This window comes from Saccopteryx leptura, chromosome 1 (assembly GCF_036850995.1).
Source record: "Saccopteryx leptura isolate mSacLep1 chromosome 1, mSacLep1_pri_phased_curated, whole genome shotgun sequence".
Classification (NCBI taxonomy): domain Eukaryota; kingdom Metazoa; phylum Chordata; class Mammalia; order Chiroptera; family Emballonuridae; genus Saccopteryx; species Saccopteryx leptura.
In genome coordinates, this window is record NC_089503.1 from 322,960,551 (window position 1) to 322,982,357 (window position 21,807).

Genomic DNA, 21,807 nt, shown 5'->3' on the forward strand with positions numbered 1-21,807 from the left:
TCAGCATATTTGGATGAGTCAGACTTGCAGAAAGAAATCCAAAATGAGCAATTTCTTTCTCCCCCTTCCCTCTTTCATTCTCTCTCAATATGTGTGTATCTGTGTTATTCATTGGTCAGTTTACAATTCTGAGGAAATCATATATTCTAATTTCAGTAAAATATGTGCCAAATGTGCCTGATAATTTACATAAAATTTAAATTTTTATGGGTGTGAGCGAGGTAATCTCATAATATTATAAGCTGAGTAACCACTGATTTGCCCAAGAGACAGGAAGAGTGATGGAAACCCAACCCTCCAAAGCAACTGGAAGATAAGCAGTTGGAAGGGTAGAAACACCAGTGTGAGAATGACAAGGGGACTTTCTCAGGCTTAATGGGATCATCACCCTGAACAAAGGCAGTGGGACCTGAAGGCCAGAGAGTTGGTTCTTCAACCCCATTTCACTGCTGTAGGCTGTTTCCCCCTATCTATCCGCACAGGGAAAGTGAAATGTTTGGATGGAAAGATTTTAGAATCTTTTCTTAATCTTTGTGACAACCCTGTTACCTGTTTATTTTAAAGTGAAATAGAAAATTATGGGTATTCTATTCATAGTAATGATACATACTTCATTTTAGATATGTAAGCATATAAGTAACAAAAAATATAAGCCAATAAAATGTAGGTGGTACAGAGCTGTGGTAGAAACCTGATTGCTTCCACTGAAGATATTAAGTGTGGGAAAGTGATCAGACATTTTTTTCAAATGAGGTTGCTCTTCTGATTCATGCCATCACTTATATAATGTGTTCTTCCCTTTCCTTGGTGGTGGCTTTCTTCTTTCAGATGTCTTTAGCATACTTAAGATGGGATCTTTGCTCTTGTTCTCTTCTCCTATACATGGTGCCAAAACAGAGTGAAACAAAACAAAGCACAAAGAAAAATAATCCCCCAACCTTTTCACTTTATTTTCTTTTTTAGAAGGTGAATCCAATCCCCTTTGTGCTACCCACTATCCATTGTAAGCATCATTACGTCTCACCCAGACCAATGCATCAGCCCTCCACTGATACTGAAGGTCTACACCTCTCCTTAATCCAGCATAAAAAACACTCTGTAATAAAGAACAAATTCCAAAGGATATTCCTCACCTTGAAATAGTTGGACCTTATTTTCTTTTCTATTTTGATGGCCAGTCTTTTCAAATTTTCCCAAACATTTGTTTCTAAGAACACCTAAAACTTGTCAAACATTCTATGCATATTCATACAGTTGCTTTTACTTAATATGCACAATCTCCTCCCTCTATTTGATGCACTTCACTTTTCTTTCATGAGCACTTCTTCCCTTAATTCATAGGTTCCTCAGGTCATACTATTTATTCTCCTCTCAGTCTCCACAGGATTAGATTTAATTTCCCACTTCTGCTTTCATTTACATTAAATGTGTTTAACTTTCTTTAGCTTTGTGAAAAGCCTGCTATTTGAAAGCAATGCTTAATTGTGTCATTATATTAACATTCACATTTCTCCATCTCATCACTTTACACTTATCTGTTTTTTGTTTTTTGTTTTCTACTCTATCATTTCTTTCATTCCCAGCATAATTCAGGACTCACTTGTAGTTTTTTCTTCACTGGTGTTTGAGGGAGGAATGTGTCATTGTAGTGAGAATAGATACGGTCAAATTGAGTTCTGATCAGAGAGAACTGGACTTAGATTTTGAGTGTAGTTCTGCCCAGCTGTGTGGAGTTGGTTAACACTTTTGTCACTTTCAGCCAGAATTCCCTCATTTATAAATAGTTATTTTAATTACCATTCAGGGTTTTCAAAAGATAAATGCATCAATGTAGGTTAAGTATTTAGCCACTAACAGTTATTAAGATATGTTACTTCCCAGCCCTGGCCTGTTGGCTCAGTGGTAGAGCATCAGCCCGGTATGTGGAAGTCCTGGTTTTGATTCCTGGTCAGAGCACATAGGAGAAGCGCCCATCTGCTTCTCCACTCTTCCCTCTCTCCTTCCTCTCTATCTCTCTTTTCCCCTCCTGCAGCCAAGGCTCCATTGGAGCAAAGTTGGCCTGGGCACTGAGGATGGCTCCATGGCCTTTGCCTCAGGTGCTAGAATGGCTCTGGTTGCAATGGAGCAAAGCCCCAGATAGGCAAAACATCGCCCTCTAGGGGGCTTGCCAGGTCGATCCTGGTTGGGTGCATGTGGGAGTCTCTCTGCCTCTCTGCTTCTCACTTCAGAAAAAAAAATACAAGAAATAAAAAAATTTAAAAAGATAAGTTACTTCCCTCTTCTTTTGCTTATGTCTCACATAATAAAGAAATATGTACACTTACTTATAAACCATGTAGAGCAAATCCCCATCCTGGGCATTAACTACACTATTAAGAATACTCTTTCATGATTTAAACATCACTATGTTAATATTCTGAGTGTCTTGCTTGTGAGAAGTAAGACTATAGAGTGAAAGAGATCTGAGTTCTGATCCCAGCTGTATCCTCCGTTATTTTATGACTACAGGCAAGTTAATTAACCTTTCTGAGTTTCAGTTTACATGTTTGTAAAAAAGCAGTGTAATAATTATTATCTTTCAAAGAATTGTTTAAGCATTAAATCAAATTGATTTGATGCACAGTTATACCTATATATGTATAGATGACGATTCTTGAAGGAAATAGTTCTGTGGTTTGACCATTTCATAAAGTTGGATGATATGGCATCCACAATTGATGTCGAATTTTGTAAAACAATCAAATCACTAGGTGGCCCTAGACAGCATTTCCCTATAATGTTCTCCTCTTGTCAGAATAAAAACAAACACAATATAGCTAAGTCAATATTTGACAACCTAACATACTTTCTTTTCATTATATTTTTAACCATTCTGCTCTTATTCCTTATGAAATCAACACTGTATGTGCATATATTTCTTTTTAGTTTCTTCCACTATTCCTATAGTTCACGCCTCAGGGTATGTGTTAAAATTATCTGAAGAGCTCTAAAGAAAATGTGCACACCTAAATTACATTCCAGATCAACTGAATGAGAATATCATAATTGTTCTTAAACTTGACTATGCATCAGAAGCATCTGGAAGGTTCTCTAGAGCACAGATTTCTGAGACTCATCCCTAAGGTTTCTGATTTAGATAGTCTGCAGTGGAGCTCAATGACTTGCTTTCTTAACAAATTCTCAGTAATACTAATGCTGCTGATCCAGGGAAAGCTTTTGAGAATCATTGCACTAAAGAGTAAGAGCCAGATGTTAAAATTTTTATTAAAAAATAAAGTAATTCTCACATAATCCTGATATGTACCAAGTAACATATTAAATGTTACTGATTGTCACATTGATTGCTGTGCCACCAGTGTCAGCCCAGAATCTGGCCCAGCTGTTTTTGGTTGTCAGGGTGGCACACCATCTGCACACCCATCTAGTTATTTACTTATTTATTTATTCGTTCATTCATTCAGCACTTACAGTTGAGATAAAGTCATTCACTTTTGGGGGCCCACTGAGAATGACTAACAAATACACAAACATTTTAATGCAGTAGAAATGTGTTTAACTTGAGGGTTTAGGATTGAGAAAAAAAAAAGGGTTATTCTGTCTTTTGAGAACATACAGTGGTAGAGCCAAGTCTTTTGTTTCTGAGTCTAAATTATTTTTCTTTTTATTGAATTTGTTTGGGAGACACTGATTAACAAAAGTATACAAGTTTCAGGTGCACAGTTCCACAACACATCATCTGCACACTGCATTGTGTGTTCATCATGAATAGAGTCAAGTCTTGAATTACATGTATGAATTCAAAAAGGCAGCCACATAGGGAAAAAGATTCTAAAATGCAGTTTTCTTTTGTAATTTTTATTTTCTTAGGAGAAAGATGCACATTATAACTACTTCATTAGTTGAAAGATTTATTTTGTTCTAAGAGATGTTGGTCACTATGTGATCCTGGCTGGCTGTGAACTACTTGGGTGAGGTACAGGTGGAAAAGAAACAAATAAAGCTGGTCAAGGTATACCGAAATTCAGTACAAGTTCTAAAGTCAATGTCAGCAAAAATCTATTCTGTAACTCAGAATAACCCTTACTTAGCAAAAAGAATACAGGACAGAGGTCCGACAGTTTTCATTTTAAAATGTACCATATTTATCGTGGAGCCCGTCCAGTGCCCTCAGAGTCACTTACGCCTGGTCAATACGAGCTGAGATGAACTATAAATCAGGTTCCTTGCCCTGACCTCTGCTGGGCCACTGAAAGAATAATTAGCACCTGCACAGGCTCAGATTTTCAATATTATGCTGGTTTATGTATCATTTCATGTAAAAATAAAATCTTCTGCTGCCTTTTCTGACCACTGTTGCTCTTGCTTCATCATTTCTCTAAACATAACCTTCAGAAGCAGTCTGAAGTCCAACAGACAACCTAACAAGCTTCTTAGAGAGCTGCAGTTCACGTGACCGTTCATTTGAATGCTACGTGCCAGAGATGTGCTTCTTTGTACTGGTGCCCACATGCTAAGTCGTCGCTGCTGGTTTCCAGATGTTTGCTCTTAAGAATTGCTGGTGTTGCTAAGTCTCCATTTAAATATCCGAGGTGAGTATACAGTTTTAACACACTGTGAAGCAATAAAAATGCTTAATTTGTTTCCCTGACTCTAGCGCTGAAGTAAATAATATCTGCATTCCTCCTGACTCCTGCAGTGAAACATTCAAATCTTTCACCTGCCTCAGTTTCTAATTCTATTTCCCTGAAATATGAACTTGTCTGTATTTTCCATGCTTTCCCCATTAATACTCTCAAATTAACCTCAACTAATTTACAACTATGAAAATAATGATCAACACTCTTTGTAGTACATGCAAGGTCCAAATAAGTATTTTTGGCAAATATATTCAAGAGTAAACCAATGCCTACAGAATAAGAGAATCATAGAACTTCAGAAAGATCTTGGTTAAAATTTAGTCTTAATTTGCACTTAAAGAAACCAAGACCAAATGAGGTTGTATAGCACAGATGCTTAATGCAAGAACTAAAATGCCAGATTTTTACTTTAGAGTCAGAAATATTTTTATTAAACTTAATTTTTAGTTTCTTAATAAAGCTGCCAAACAATGCCAAAGCTAATGTACAGAACTAAACTAGAATTATGTATTATTAAGTTAAAATGTCAACTTAAAGAATTTTTAAAATTATACTTGTGCAAAATCAGAACTTTATCCCTTAGTGGTTGTCTGTGTTCATTTGTTAAAGATGCCTTTATGGGACTATTGTAATTTACTCATTCTGTCTTAATGATGTCACTTTCTACACTTTTAATTTGACAACAGTATTCACTTGTCTCTCTGGAGCATCAGACAGCTGCAGAAGAGAAATCCAACATAATATTGGCAGGAACCCACAGATATGTAAGGCTGTTTGGAGTATAATTATAGTATAATTTAGGTTGAAGAGAAAACACACTAGAGTTTGCTTGTCAGGCATTTGGTCATATCCTTTGCTGACTATATATTTGTTTCTAAATTACTATAGTTCTTTCTTTTTTAAAATTTTTATTTATTAATTTTTAGAGATAGAAAGGGAGAGAGAGACAGAAACATTAATTTGTTCTTGTATGTGTCCTGACCAGGGATGGAACAAACCCTTAACTTTTGCATATGGGGCAATGCTCTAACCAACCAAGCTGTCTGGCCAGGGATCTACAATTCTTAAGTAATATAGGGTTTCTCTGTTTATTTAACATTTTGTACATTAAAGAGCCTAAAGTTTCTTCACAGCTCTTATGAACTTCATATTTTAAGGTTGTTTAGTCCAAACGGAAATTTCACAAATGAGAAAATTAAAAATAGAGAGGTAAATGTATATAGTCTTAAAATCACACAGCTTGTTCACTGCAAAACTACATATTGGAATTCCCAGTTTATTCTAATTAACATCAGATAATTGTTTCTAGCAGGCATTATTAAGCAAGTATCATCTTTAAAAATGATATGTCTCACTTAATTCCTAACTAAAGTAATGCAAAGTTATTACTTGTATTTCCCCTTAACACGCTTACTTCACTTAAATTGCCACAATGCTCTCATAATAAACTGTGGTAATCTAAAACCATTCAATACTTGTTAGGTGCTTTATTTTGTTGAACTTGTAGCTAGATCTTCTTTCTTATCTACATGTCTTAGAGTCAAACTGTGTCTAAGAGTTCACCTTCTATTGTCTTCCTTGTACTTTATTCAGCATATGCCTTATTCCACAGTGAGAATTAGCTCACCACTCCTTGAACACTTTTAGTAGCAGGACACTTTGTGAGGCAGCAATTCTTTAAGTAGATCACTCTAGCAGATTCGGTCATTATTTTATTCAATCAGTATTTAATATAGGTTTACATATAAGCAAGATAATGTGCTAAGCACTAAGACGATAAACAGAGAAGTGAATCACGGTGACAATGGTAGCACACAGTCCAGAAGACAAAAGTAGTGCTTGTATACACATAAGCATAATGCAAATGAAAACTGATGGGTTTAATAAAGCATTTAGACAAAGTAACAAGACTTAACATTCCCTGAGTCATTTCTTCGTGCCAGACACATACTTCCTCAGGAGGGTTAGACTGACATCTTCTTTCTATTGCTCATGAGAAAATCAAAGGTCACGTTGTTGAATACTATCTGAAAGCCATACAGTGACTTAGTGGTGGATTTGGAATTTAACCAAAGTCTGTTTCTAACTAAACTTCCACACTGTATTTACTAATCTTAAAGAAAAAGGAGGACTAGTAAATTTAGAAGTGGGGTAAATTATTTCATAATGAGAAAATAAACAGGACAAAAACTAACAAAAAGAAACCTTCAATCATGAACAATAAAAATACTAGGTTTGAGAAAGACAACTGTGAGGAAATAAGGAAGGACATCTGGGTGACAGATTACAGAGAACCTGGGATGCCAGCCTAAGGTTTTTGTTAGTTATTGAGGAGGTATTAAAATTCTTTAGAATAAAAAGTGAAAGATCAGCACAGAAATGTCAAGGAAATTAATTTGAGGGGAATTTGAGAAAATGTTGAATGAAACCAGAGACAGAGACATGGGTTCAATGGTGGCAGAGACAATTAAGTGACTTTTACTACAATCTACCATATTTTTCCCTACATTTTAAAATATTCTTGATAATACTTCTTTCCAAAGTGAAAGAAGATATGTACCCTAATATTTTTTTCTCAACCTAATAAGAGTTTATGAGGCAAAAAAAATATGTACATTTTAATGTATTCAAGTTACAAAACATCAAAATTGTCTAATGCCCTGCTTGCTAACTATTCTGTTTTGGAAATCCAGCATATAAATGGATATGCACTGCCAGATCCCTTTAAAATATACAAGTACAATTTACACCAATAGCACCTAGACAGCAACTACATATCAGATTTATTAACATTTTTGGTGTTTATACAAATGTATTAGAAATATTTTCTGAATGCATAATGCACAGTAACACGTTTGCATTTGATTAAGTGATTTATAAGAAAAAATATTTAGAGTGTTTATAGTCTGGCAACAGGAATACAGAAAAAAATGTATATGACATCCAATATTAAAATGAAATACTGTATGTAGGAATTGCTTTTACTGATTATTACAGAACTCATAAGTAGAAACATTTATCCTCAACCTGTGTTCTGAAATTATTTGTACTTAAGCAACAAAACAATAACAGCATGTATTGTACTTACATTTTGATTTTCTTTATCCATGTGTATTCATATTTCATATAAAAACTGGATGCGAACACAGTCCTTTTGTTAAACAATTGCTCCATATTAAATATATTCAGGATTAATGTCAAAATTATTAAGAATGCACACACCATATGAACAACCAATTTCAACTTATTCTATAGGTAGATTAATGAATATACTTCAAAATGCAACTGATCTTATACCCTTGCTTATATTTTAAAAAATGGTGGATTCGTTAAATAAATTACACCTTCATGTTTTAGAAATTATTTTTGTAAACTTAAGTTCAATAAATGGGAAAATATTTTGAATAGTTCAAGTGAAAAATCCAGGCTGTCAGAAAATAAATAGGGCATGATAAAATTATATGTAAATCTAATATATAAATTATATTAAAAACCAGCTTTTACAGGATGACAATTTCATAAGCTTTTTTAATGCTTTCATTCTTTTACCCAATTTTCTGCATTAAGACATACATCAGAAAGGGTATCTTTTAATAGTTTTTACAAAAACTGCAGTGAGTCATTTTGCTCTCCATACTTTGATGCTATTCATTTCATGTAGTTTTCTTCAATCATGTTTTTGATTATGGCTTTTATCCCTAACTTTCTACTTTCACAAGAACACATATAATTCTTACCTCAGATATTTGTTTCCTCCATATGCACCGGCTTCTCACTGGATATTTTCATCCATTCATAAGCAATCTATAAGAAATAAATGTTACCTCCAAACCATTCATTCAGTTTTCTCCATTGTTTACTAATGTTTATACTGCCTGCTATTTATACTCTATTGTGATGTTTTTAGTTTCTTTTTAGTCATCCATCCCACACTCATTATCATATTGGTATTATTTTCATTTCAGTGTATATTCTCTTCATTGTATTGATTTTTTCTCTCATTGTGAATTTTCTGTGTAGGATTGAGGACAGAATAGATTTCTAAATAATTCCTAAGTCTTTATATGTAATGTGCAGAGAGCTATGTGATCCTAATGTAAGTCTTCAAGATTATATATCATTATTAGGTGCTCAGTATAGTTTTCTGATTGCTTTGCTTATTACAGATGATGTAACTATACTTCACTTGGTTTAAGTCATTATTAAGTTGAGTCTTGATCAAGTCACCTTCAGAGATACAACTTAAAAGCACATTAAAAGGTACAATTCTCAGCTTGATTTCTAGTGTCCAGAGAGTGTTCCTGGACCAAGTTTATCTTAATTGTGTAATATAATTAAGAGCATGGCTTTTGAAACCAGAGCTAGAGTCCCAGCTTTACTTTTTACTAGCTTTATAGATTTGGACATATCACCTTTGATGACTCAATTTTCTCATTTAAAAATTAAACTAATAACAACAGCCACTTTATTGGTTGTTGTGAGGAATAACTGAGTTAATGTGTATAAACTGCTTAGTATAACATTTGTCACATAGGTACCAGTAGTTTTCCCAAAGTATTGGCTGCTATTTTTTTTCCTTCGCCATCCCTACAATTGACCCTTGAAAAGTGAATAATACCACTTTTTGTAAACTCCTCTGACTTTACCCCAACCTATAGCATAATAATTATGTATCTCAAACCTTTGGAGAAATGACTTATTTCCCAGATCATCTCACTGTACTGTCCTTATTTACTGCCCTGTGTCTATCTAGGTGCATTTTGTGGTCTACCATTTCCATATGGTTATTTATAGATATTAGTAGCATTAGTGATGATGATGTGAGGATAAAAAAATCACTCAAAGTACGGTAGATACCCTATTGGAAAGTTCTTTATTTTTAATTTCAATTTCTCCTTTTGTTTTCTTTCTTTCCTTCCTCCCTTCCTCCCTTCTTCCCTTCCTCCCTCCCTCCCTCCCTTCCTCCCTCCCTCTTTCTTTCATTCTTTTCTTTTCCTTTCTTTCTTTTCCTTCCTTTCTTCCCCTTCCCCCTTCCTTCCTTCCTTCCTTCCTTCCTTTTTTCTTTCTTTCTTTCTTTCTTTCTTTCTTTCTTTCTTTCTTTCTTTCTTTCTTTCTTTCTTTCTTTCTTTCTTTCTTTCTTTCTTTTTTTCTTTCTTTTTTCACCAAAGACCAGGCATGACAAAGAAGTAGATCCATTTATTATAGTATTTATGCTTATCTGATAGACATTTTTCTTTGGTTACCTGTTGATTTTTGAAATTAGGATCCACCATACTTGTCATTAATAGAAAAGTTTCTAAAATGTTACTATAGGTTAAATCTCATGTAGTTTTGGGTTGCATGATGAGTTTTTAAATTTTTATATATTTTTATAGAGATTTTATTGGAAATTTGGAGGAGACATCAGCAAGTAATGCTAGTTAGATACAACTTTAACTAATATTACTTATAAATTATAGTCCATTAAACAAATGTTTAGTATTCTGGGTGATTTTATTTTTCTAAAAAAACAAGAGTATAGAAGGAAGCGCTAATGATTTATAGTGAAAAATATTTAACACTCTTGAAATTCTTTTTGATGTTTACTTACTGATTTTAGCAAGAGAAAAAGGGAGAGAGAGACAGCAACATCATGTTCCTGTATGTGCTCTGACCGGGGATTGAACCAACAACCTCTGTGTTTTAGCATGATGCTCTATCCAACCAAGCCATCTCACCAGGACAATTAACTTTCTTTAGAAAAATAGCAATTCTGAGTCTTAACTTTCTTGCCAAGAGTCCATTAATATACCCAGTATAAATTCCATGGTTAAATAGTTAACTGGATGGAATTTAGACAGAGAAAAGATACAAATAGGAAGATGATAGATGATAAATAGATGATAGATAGATAGATATATAGATAGATAGATTTCCCTTCAGATAAACCCCAGTTGATGAAATTAGTAACAAAATGAAGCTGGTGGCTAAGCAGGAAGAAAAGATGACTACTGTGTTTCCACAATAGTCCACAGTAGCTACTGGGACCTGTTTTGCCATTTAATGGGAAAACAAATCATAAAAAAGGCACAGAGTTATGAATATTAATAATAAGTGAAATTTTAGAATCATTACTCTTGATATGTTGATAGAGCATCTTATGGAAATTGATAGTAATCTATTGAAAAAAAGAATATGCTTATATTAACTCATAAATTATTTAGTAAATATTTAACATTACATAGAATGTTACAGATACTGAACAAAGACTTGAGATATAATAATGAATAAGACAAAATTTACTCTACCTTTCCTTTTAGAAACTTAAAATTTAGCAGCATGAGCCTGGACAAAATCCATAGGCTGTCACTGATAAAAATAACAACTTACGTATTCTTAATTATTTTTTGTTCACTGTTTTTATTATTAAACCAATGCAAAATATACAAGAGGTCATAAAAAAAATTTAAGAGAATATGGCCATCCGTGCCTCTCTGTTCCTTATAAAGGTGAGCCCGAAATTCTAACGGTGGAATAAGGGGTAAGACACCCTCTAGACAGGGCAGTCTAGAGACTCACTGTCCCTTATACTACTTTAGACTAAAATGACTGCATTCACACTCAAGGGTCTGTGTAAAAAAATATTGCTTTTCAATCATTACACATTTGCACTCCTTTTCTTAACATATCTGTGTTTCTACCTGGGGTTTTGACAGAGCAGGGCGGGTGGTCCAATCACAGATAGGCAATAGACAATTGCATATCAATAGAGTATGGTTATATGATTCATATAAGACAGGACAATACAAAGGACTGGAGTCTAGTACTTGGGTCCTTAACCCAATTTCAACTGGTTACAGTCATTTACTACAAGAATGTCTCAAAAATATGAAAAACTATCACAACTATTAACTTATCTATCTATTATCTAGGAATTCTTAGCTCTGCTTTAAGGCCTTCTAATTGATTGTCTGGCACATATAAATTACTCAGGATATTCTTCCTTACTTAAAGTTAATTGATTAAGAATTTATTTATATCTGACATGTTTCTTTAGAACAATACTTAGATTAGTGTTTTATTAAATAACTGGAAACTCAATACTTAGATTAGTGTTTTATTAAATAACTGGAAACTAGCCTAGGAAGGTTGTCATAATAAAAAAAAAAAGTCAAAATCTGTTACCTAAAAATTGCCCATATTAATTTTACTCACCTTTCACTGGAAAAATTGTAATTGTATATCCACATATTGTTGCAAAGGATACTAAGAATGATAGTCTCTAGATGGGCAGTTATGTACCCAGCTAAAACTCCATTACCCTCATTGATTACAAATTTTATTTTAAACATTTTATAAATTCATCTTTGTCTAATAAAGATCCATTTCTTATTTTTTTTCTCCATTTGGCTCTTCAATCCAATCATTTAGAATTTCTTATCTTTTCTGTATAACTTGCTTCTCCTCAACCTATATTCCTGTTCTTAATTCTTATCTTCTTTTTCCTCTGAAAAAAGCTTTATTTTTCCAGAAACACAAGTACTTAGCTTTCTCTAAAAGATTCATAATAAAATCATTCACATGTGGTCTCTTCATTGAATTTCACCCACATCCATCTCTCTATTATTTGGCATTCTTTCAGCATCAGACATATGATCTGCCCCAATACCTTATTACTCTCTTGAGATTCCTCTTAAAAGCTTTTGTTAAATATACTTGCACACTGGCCGATTAGCTCAGTCAGTTAAAAGCATCATCCCAAAGGACAACTTTGTGTGTTGATCCCTGGTCAGGGCATATACAGGAAGCAAACAATGAGTATACCACTGAATAGGACAGCAAATGAGTATTTTCCTTCCCCCTGTCCTCTCTCTCCCTTCTTCTCTCTGTCTCTCTAAAAATCAATCAATAAATAAAAACATTAAAACCTGGCTGGATAACTCAGGTTGTTGGAGCATCCTCCTGAAGTGTGGAGGTTGCCAATTTGATTCCCCTGTCAGGGTACATATGTATTTATATATTACATATGTAAAAAATTATTTGTGTGAGAAAATGTGATTTTTTCTCTCTTTCCTCCCTTTTATCTTTGTTTAACCCTAGTAAGATTGGGTAAAGAAAACAAAATTCACTAATTCAAAATGATATTGAAGTTCTGCTACAAAAAAATATTTAACATTCTCAAGAAAAAACTTTGTCTTGTAGATGCATTGCTGCCGGGGTCCAGCCCTGGGGGGGATTCAGGGATCCCACAGGAGGAGACGGCGTCGGCGAAAATCGAGTGAGAGAGCCGAATTCTTTTCTTTCTCTTTATTCTCTAGTTAGCATTTACTGCCAGGCATTTCTTCCAAATGCTGGTCTAGCTTTCTTTTTATGCACACACACTAAGTTACAATTACATGGTATTTTGTTTCACTATGGTTACATGTTTCCAGATAACAGTTAATTCATATTTATAAACTATAAATCAGGTGGTAAGTTATTCAAAGTACAGTTATACAATAGCAATAACAATATTGGTACAAACTTCTAAAAGATTAGTACTAATTAATAACTCTACTGTTGTTGTGAGTTAAGGGCGCAGAGAGAGATTAGCAGACGAAATCATTAAGGACTAGCAAAGGCCCACCGCTTGCTCAGGCAAATGGCCTTGAGTTCATGCAGTGTCCTAATTTTTCTCACAAGACTTCAAAAGGCTTGCTTATTAAGAAATTGTCATAACATCAAGAGTAACTTTTGCTTAAAGATATATAGAGTGCACCTGCAAGATAGCTTAGTAGCAACATAATATCAGAAGGCATTAATTGCTATTGCTTCTATGGATTCTTCCATATTCCTCTTTATTATCTGAACGAAAAACCTTGGGAAAGTATATAAATCTCATGAGAATGTCTCACTGAGAAAGCCCAGTAACTGCCTTTAGTGACAAAACAAGTCTTTTAACAAAACATTTTTTACTAGCCAGCTGCACTCCTATCCAAGGCCATGCAACAGGTCACTCCACTACACTTTACCTAAGATTCTAATGTCTAGTTAAACTTTATTTATTTACTATATTCATATACTAGCTAAGTTCTAACTATATTCTTTCTAACATGATTAATAAGAAATTCTTCTACAAACTTAACCCTTTACGAGGGATATTATAGCCAGCCTCTTATGTTTATGAGCCCAGTTCAAGGGGCTTACAGGCTTTTCTGTGGAACTTACACCTTCTGTCTCATTTCCAAAGAAATTACTACAAATCTACAGGGAAAGCATGGTACTATTATTCCTGTGTCATAAATAATAGCACACACCCAGAAAAGGGGGGAATATAAGGCCAGATTAATTCAAAAGATTAAAGGGGGAAGTATGGTGCCTTTCCGTGCGGTGACTTTGTCAACCCGCAGCTGTTGGTCTTTACTGCGGTGACTCTATCTTCTTTTGCTGTGACTTTGTCAACCAGCAGTTGTGGATTTTCTTCTGCTGTGACTTAGTTAGCCAGCATTAGTGAATCGGCTCCCGACACATTGCAGCAAAACTAATGAATTTTTTTATTTATTTATTTTTTTACAGAGAGAGAGCAAGAGTCAGAGAGAAGGATAGATAGGGAAGATAGGGACAGACAGGAACAGAGAGAGATGAGAAGTATCAATCATCAGTTTTTCCTTGGGACTCCTTAGTTGTTCATTGATTGCTTTCTCATATGTGCCTTGACCATAGGGCTACAGCAGACCAAGTAACCCCTTGCTCAAGCCAGCGACCTTGGGTCCAAGCTGGTGAGCTTTGCTCACACCAGATGAGACCGCACTCAAACTGGCGACCTCGGGGTTTCAAACCTGGATCCTCCGTATCCTAGTCTGATGCTCTATCCACTGAGCCACCGCCTGATCAGGCAAAACTAATGAAAATTTAAAGCTTCCTCTCAGGAGAATGAATCTGCTAAATCCATGGTGATAATTTGCCAGAGAGAGTGAGCAATCACAATCAGTGCATTGGGGTTTGTTAGCACCTTTCCCTGAGAGATCTGGCCCTACAGAGGAGGGCAAAAGAAGAGAAATTACTGAAGGTGTAATGGTGGAGGTGGGGAGCAGGAGGGAAAAGAGAAGAGGGCTTATGAAGATAAGGGGTTCTTCAGAAGCCCACCTAAGATTTATTTCATTTGCACAATTAGAGAACATAATGGAAGAATAATAAAAGGTTTTTGCAGTATGCTCTGACCTCTTCTTTACCAATAGTTGTTTACTTGTAGTTCATTTGTTTTGTTTTTTTTTTGGTACCTACTAAACTTTGATGAAATAACAAAGAGTTTCTAAAAGGATACTTCATTTTTCCTTCTTAAAATAAGAATGTTTCTTTTATCTCAGCATTTAACAATACTGCATACTATATTTTATTAAATGTTTAATAAATGAATTATTCAAGAAATAGCCAGATTTGTGAGTCAGAATTCCACAATGCACTTTGGGCCTATAGTCATCCTTCTGATTACCTGACTTAGTTAAACAAGGTAGTTCTTTCCTTCATGTGACTGCTCTGATCACTGACACTGTCTTCACCATAAAGTACAAGCTATTAGAGTCATTCCCGGCATTTGTCTTACATTTTCTCCTAAAATTGCAAGGATAAAGAAACTGTATCTCTTCTTCACATGAAAACAAAGTACATGTTGGAATAAATCAAGGCCCATTTATCTACATCTTTATTAGGTCCTCTTAAATAAAAGCTTCTCTTCTTATTAGGCAAAGTTCAGTAATCATGGGGACATTATCTTAATAGTACAATGAGAAGTAATGCATATTATGAATTCAATTTCTGCTGTTTCCTTATCCAGAAGTCCTACTCCAGTGCCTTAATGAGCCTCATCTTTTTGAATATGTACACAGGAACTTCCTTCCTGTTCACTTTTGTAGTAAGTGCTTGCTTGCTAAGGTTTGATTTATAGTTTTTCTTCCAGGAGTAAATGAACTTCAGTTTGAAGAAAGGAGATAGAGGAGATATTAGCTCTATTTTCAGGAATTAATCCCACTTCACAGAAAAATTTAGCAGAGAAAGCCTTCAGTGGGAGCGAAGGGAAATGCCTGCCTGATGACGTGACATCTCAGTAGGTGTTCTTCAGACACACTTCATTTTTATGTTTCATAACAGGATATAATTTTAATGTATATAGAAAACAGAATAGAAGGCTAAATGACTGGGTTAGGAAACTAATTTTCCCTTCCTTGATACTTACCAGCCAAATAAGTACAGAAGGCCTTTGATCTGTTTATAAACAGTGACACACAATACTCATCAATTTTTACTGTCCTGTTTCTGATAAAATTTACTATACCCTATTGTCATACCAGAAAGCTCAATTTCGAACCTGGCAAAACTGAGGTTAAACTTATTCTAATTGGCCTGAATCAATTATTTAATTTGGTACTATAGGGCCATTCATTTCTATCAGAAGGTCAACTACAAAACTATGTGCCATTTTTCATTTGTGTACCTGTCCCTTTTAGTTTTTCTTTCTCCCTTCCTACCTTCCCTTTGTTTTCTACAATCCTCCTCATCCCCATCCCCTCCTGTGAATATTTACGCATTCACAGTGAACTCATGGGAACTGCTAAGCCCTGTAGCTGGTTCTTCAGGATAAAGCAGGTGTGCACCTAAATTTAGCCCAAACACTGACTGTACTTTCCAGTTCTCAACTAAATGATTTTGCATCTTATAAACACTATCTAAATAGACTATTATTTGTTTTCTTTCTTATTAAGGCAACTGCTAGGCAATAAAGCAGCAACCTCTGTCCTCTTAGTCTACTTCAATGAGGCTACTTGAGTTCCATGCGTGAGTTGGCAGCACTTCAAGAGACCAGAGATGTGGCCGTGCTTTGCTGGGGATTATCAAGCCATGTCCGCTGAGACTGAAGAATTCATCAGAAACATTGAAAGGAGAAAATTAGACATGAACTAAAAACCCAGAAGACTGTGTTATGTAAGGGCCATGAAATTATTTAGAAACTTAATTATGAAAATGGATGAGCTGCTTCTAGGACAGGAGGTCAACTTTGCCTCTGATTTTTACTCTTATTAATGTGGAAAAAAATCCTTTTATGTGAAATGAAATTTGCTAGGCATCTCCATTAAGTTTCTTGCACATATTTACTAATTAAAAGCCTTTTCTAACATTTGAATGATGAATTACCAGTAAATAGTCCATAATATTTACATACCTGACACATTTTTTTTTTTTTTAGAGCAAAAGGAAGCCAGCATAGCGATATTTATACAGAAGGGAAATTGAGGTCTTCAATGAAGTACTGGGAATTTGTTCCTCTGGCGTATTCTAAACATAGCTCCCTGAAAACCCCCAATTAATAATATGTTGAGATATATCTGTGCCCAATCCACTACCACAGGATGAAAACATACATTCTTTCAGTTTTTTTCTTTTTCTTTTTAATGCTTAATCTCAAAACGTAAATTTTTCCCTACAGAAAACATAAAAAGACAAATTCCCTTAGTGGCATTTTACAATTAATTTTAATATCAGTGAACTAAGCACATAAATTCTTCCAGTTGTAGCATATGCAAATGTGTTTTTGCATATCTTTGAAGTAGCTGTTATTAAATGCAGATTCTATCTCTGCTTGAGGCTGAGAGTTAAAATAGTTTTTAAAACATAACAAAAGATGCTGGATGTCATTTTCTAGATGATTTGTCTTATTTGATATATTTTCTTAGACAAGAAGCACAAAAATGACATAACTCAAATTCTATAACTTATACTCATAGAATGTGAATATAAGTATAAATAAATGTTTTAAAATAATTAAAGTCAATATCCTCTATTTAGAGAGGAAGGACATAATAGAAGAGGAAAGACATATTAGAGAGGAAAGCCTAGAAAAAAACATACCTCAAATAAAAAACTTTACTCAGGAAATTTGAATTAGACATATGATAAAATGAGTTAATCCAAGTGATGAAGAGCTTGCAATATTTTCTGCGTCTGTGCCCATATTTAGTTAATATCCCTCCGTATTATTCAGGTTCTCCAAAGAAAAGACCTAATAAGAGATGTATATATATGTATATATATATAGAAATTCTATACAATTATAACATAATTATATATAACATATATAATTATAGATGTTATATAGTACAATATATGTACATAATGAATTATATTTACATATTTATTTATACATACTATATTTTCATGTGTTTATAATATACATGTATATCTTTACTATATATATTTTATGTGTTATATATATTGGCTTACACAATTACAGAAGCTGGTAAATCCAATCTGCAGAGCGAACTGGCAGTCTAGAGACCCAGGGATAAATTGCTCCAGTTGAAAGTCAGGAAGAGCTGATATTGCAGACAAAACCTAAGACATTTTGTTCAATTCAAACTTTCAGTTGACTGGAGGAGCTCATTCACATTATGAAAAGTAATAGGCCTTATTCCCAATTGAAATGTTTATTTCACTAAAAAAAAAACCAACTTGCACAAATAACCAGAATAATTTGATCAAATATCTAGGCATGCCATGGACCAATCAAGTGGACAGTTAAAATAAAACTATCACTATCTTTAAATCATTCAAGATGAAAAATCTTGTCTATACATAACAAGCACAAAATTGAGCAGATTTTATTATCAAAATATCTCTTGGAATAAGAAAAAATAATGAGATGTTTAGGCATAACACATTCTATAATGTAAACTTAAAATAAAATACTTATCTAACTAAACATGGGAGAAACAATCATTCATTCTGAATTTAAAATTTCATACCATATAGAATGCACAATGGGATCTAAGAGTTGATATTAAGATAGCACAGTGTTTTTCAAATGAGAAGTGACTGGCATGAAATATTACTGGAGAGTTTTTATAAAATCATAAAATCAAAACTTGGGGTACTGAGTTAATATCATGAGGCATATATGGTAGACTTCATTAATCTTGTTCTAGGCAAAAAGCTTTAGGATGATAAGAAAACTATTACTGTAATCTTTGAGAAAAACATATAAGCTAATAGAGGAAGAAAGTATGCATGAACTTTGAAAAAATGATTAGCATCCTAGAATGATTTTAAATAAATAGATTGAAATTGTTAGGTAGTAGTCAAATGTCTTCCCTTCTTTGAAAAATGTAATTGTTTTATCAAGATAACAATATTATAAGTAAATTTCTATAAATGATATGGCAATAGTGTGTTACACAAATTGAAATTATATATAAATAACATGGCGTTATAGAGAACAGGACAGCAAATCCTGGAGGGAAGGGGGAAGGGGGGAAGGCATTGGGGGGAGGGGGCAAAAGGGTGGGCAGAGGGGAACGTGTTGGTGGTGGGGAGCTATATTCCGTGGGACACTTAAGTCTATGTAAACTCAATTAATTAAAATCATAAATTAAAAAAATAAAAATAAATGAAAGTGATTGTTGTGGAGGCTGTTTCATTTTATTAAAAAGAAAAGAGAGAGAGAGAGAGAGCTTGGCCAGAGGTTAAAGTACAGGATTGATTATTGTGGGGAAAACAGCTGTGTTAGGTTTGCTTGCTGGTTTACCGACTGCAAACACTTTGTGCAATTAGTGCATAAGCACGTGACAGCACTATTATAAGTGCTTCCCCGGTGTGCGGTTTGTTTCCTGATCCCTTGCCCTCCACTGCAAAAGGAAGATTTTCTTTTGTTTTTATTGTTTTGGTTTTTATTCTTCTTTCTTCTTTTGGCTTGCCTGTCTTTGTAAGCCTCCAATAAATTGGTATGGCTCACCATTTTTTGGCTCCACAATTCCTTCACCATCAGCCCAAATTCAGTGAGAATCTGCATGGCCACAACCATCAGCCTTACAATTATATATAATATTGACTGTTACAGAATATATAACTTTGATCACTAAACTGGTAATATTGAATCATAGTTATAAAAACAACAGACTGAATTTATCATTTTATAGAAATTCTTTTATAAGCTTACTTTGTTTGTACATTCTTATTTAGCTCTACTTTATGGCTAGTCAAACTAACATCAGTTAATTGGAAATATAGCATGTTTATTCCCAGTTACAGCCTGAAGGTCAGCAGGTGCCCTCTGCTCCTATTCAGCAGTTGCCTACTGACAATGGGAGTACTCAGCCCGCCACTGAGGACAGGTGCTCAGTCTTCACTGCTCAGGCCACTGAAGGGTGGGAAAAGCCACCGAGTAGCCTTAGCTGTTCTCACACTCTTAAAATAAATAAATAAATAAATAAATAAATAAATAAATAAATAAATAAATAAATAAATAAATAAATGGTGTATGACTTGATAAATTTTGACAGAATGTATTACTACACTCATGGTAATGAATTTGTCTATTGCCCCAAAAGATCTCCTGTGAAATTTTTGTAGTCTCTTACATCCCTTCCCTCTCCTTCCGTCTCAGAAACCACCTACAGTATATGCTTTTTGCTGTTGTAGTTTATGTTGTATTTTTTAGAAATTTATATATTAAAACAATAATATCTACTTTTTTGTTATCTGAAGTCTTTTAATCAGAGTAATTATTTTAGGATTTAGTTAAAGTATCAGCGCCTGATTAGCAGTGGCGCAGTGGATAGAGCATTGGATTGACCCGGAGGACCCAGGTTCAAAGCCCTGAGATTGCTGGCTTGAGCACAGACTCATCTGGCTTGAGCACAGGCTCATCTTGCTTGAGCACAGGCTCACCTGGCTTGAGTGGGGCTCACTGGCTTGAGTGCAGGGTCACTGGCTTGAGCGTGGGGTCATAGATATGACCCCATGGCTGCTGGCTTGAGCCCAAGGTAACTGGTTTGAGCAAGGGGTCACTTGCTCTCCTGTAGCTCCTCCCACCCCCCCATCAAGGAACATGTGAGAAAGCAATCAATGAACAACTAAGGAAACTAAGGAACCACAACAAAGAATTGATGCTTCTCATCTCCTTTCTTACCTGTCTATCCCTATCTGTCTCCCTCTTTGTCTCTGTCACAAAAAGAAAAAAAAGTATCAGCAGTTTATTCTTTCATATTGCTAAATATTATTTTATTTTAGAAATAGCCTCTAGTTTGTCCACCCATTTACAAGATGATAAACATTTGGTTTGTTTCCAGTGTTGGATTACACCTAAAGCTGCAATAAACATTCATGTACAAGTCTTTGTATGAACATATGTTTTTTATTTCTCTAAAGACAGTATCTAGGAATAGAATGGCTAGAAACTGTGATAGGACATATTTAAACTTTTTAGCAACCTGCCAAACTATTTTCCAAGGTTGTTGTAACTTTACATTCTCACTAGCAGCGAAGCAAGCTTCAGTTCCTCTTCCACCTTGCCAACATTTTTATGGCTAGTCTTTTTATTTTTTAGTCATTTTAATAGTTTTATAGTGATATTCTTTGTGGTTTTCATTTGTATTTTTCTAATAACTCATGGTGTTGAGCATTTTTTAATTGTGTATTTACCATTTGGACATCTTTGTTATCCAATGTTAGTTACTTGAAAGAATATAAACAAATTTTCTCAGATGAAACATATGTTTCTGTTCATGACATCTGAGAAGCCAACACCAATACAAGATTAAATGGAAAAGATGTATTTGAGAAAACACCTGTGAAATATAAGAAGTGCTTAGGAGGAGATTTTATAATATAATTCAGGTGTGCAACTTGTGGAAGGAGAAAGTAAGAAGGAAACATTGGGTAGAAAAGCCTAAAGCATAACTAAATAGTTGTTTTTTCTTGTTGATGTCCTCAGTGAACAGTGTCATATTAGAGCATTACTCTCTGTTGCAGGAAGTATGAATGTTGTAAGCCAACCGTAGTTTTGTATTGGCATTTGCACTGTCACATAGATGAAAAGAAATGAATAAAGAAGTCAAAGATATATTCACACATATGAAAATAATATATAACAAAGCAATAATTATGATCAATAGTAAAAAAGTATTAAAAGAAATGCTATAAAAGAAGAAAGCTATAACACTTTTTATTCGCTTTTAAATTTTTATTTATTGACTTTTTAAATTCTTTTTTTTAATTTTTTATTGATTTTAATTTATCGTGCTTACATAGATTCAAGTGTCCCACTAAATATATTTCCCTCCCTCCTCCCCCTGTGTTCCCCTTGATACCCCCTTTGACCCACTTCCCCCAATGCCCTCCCCCTTCCCTTCAGAATTTGCTGTCCTGCTCTCTATAACACTGT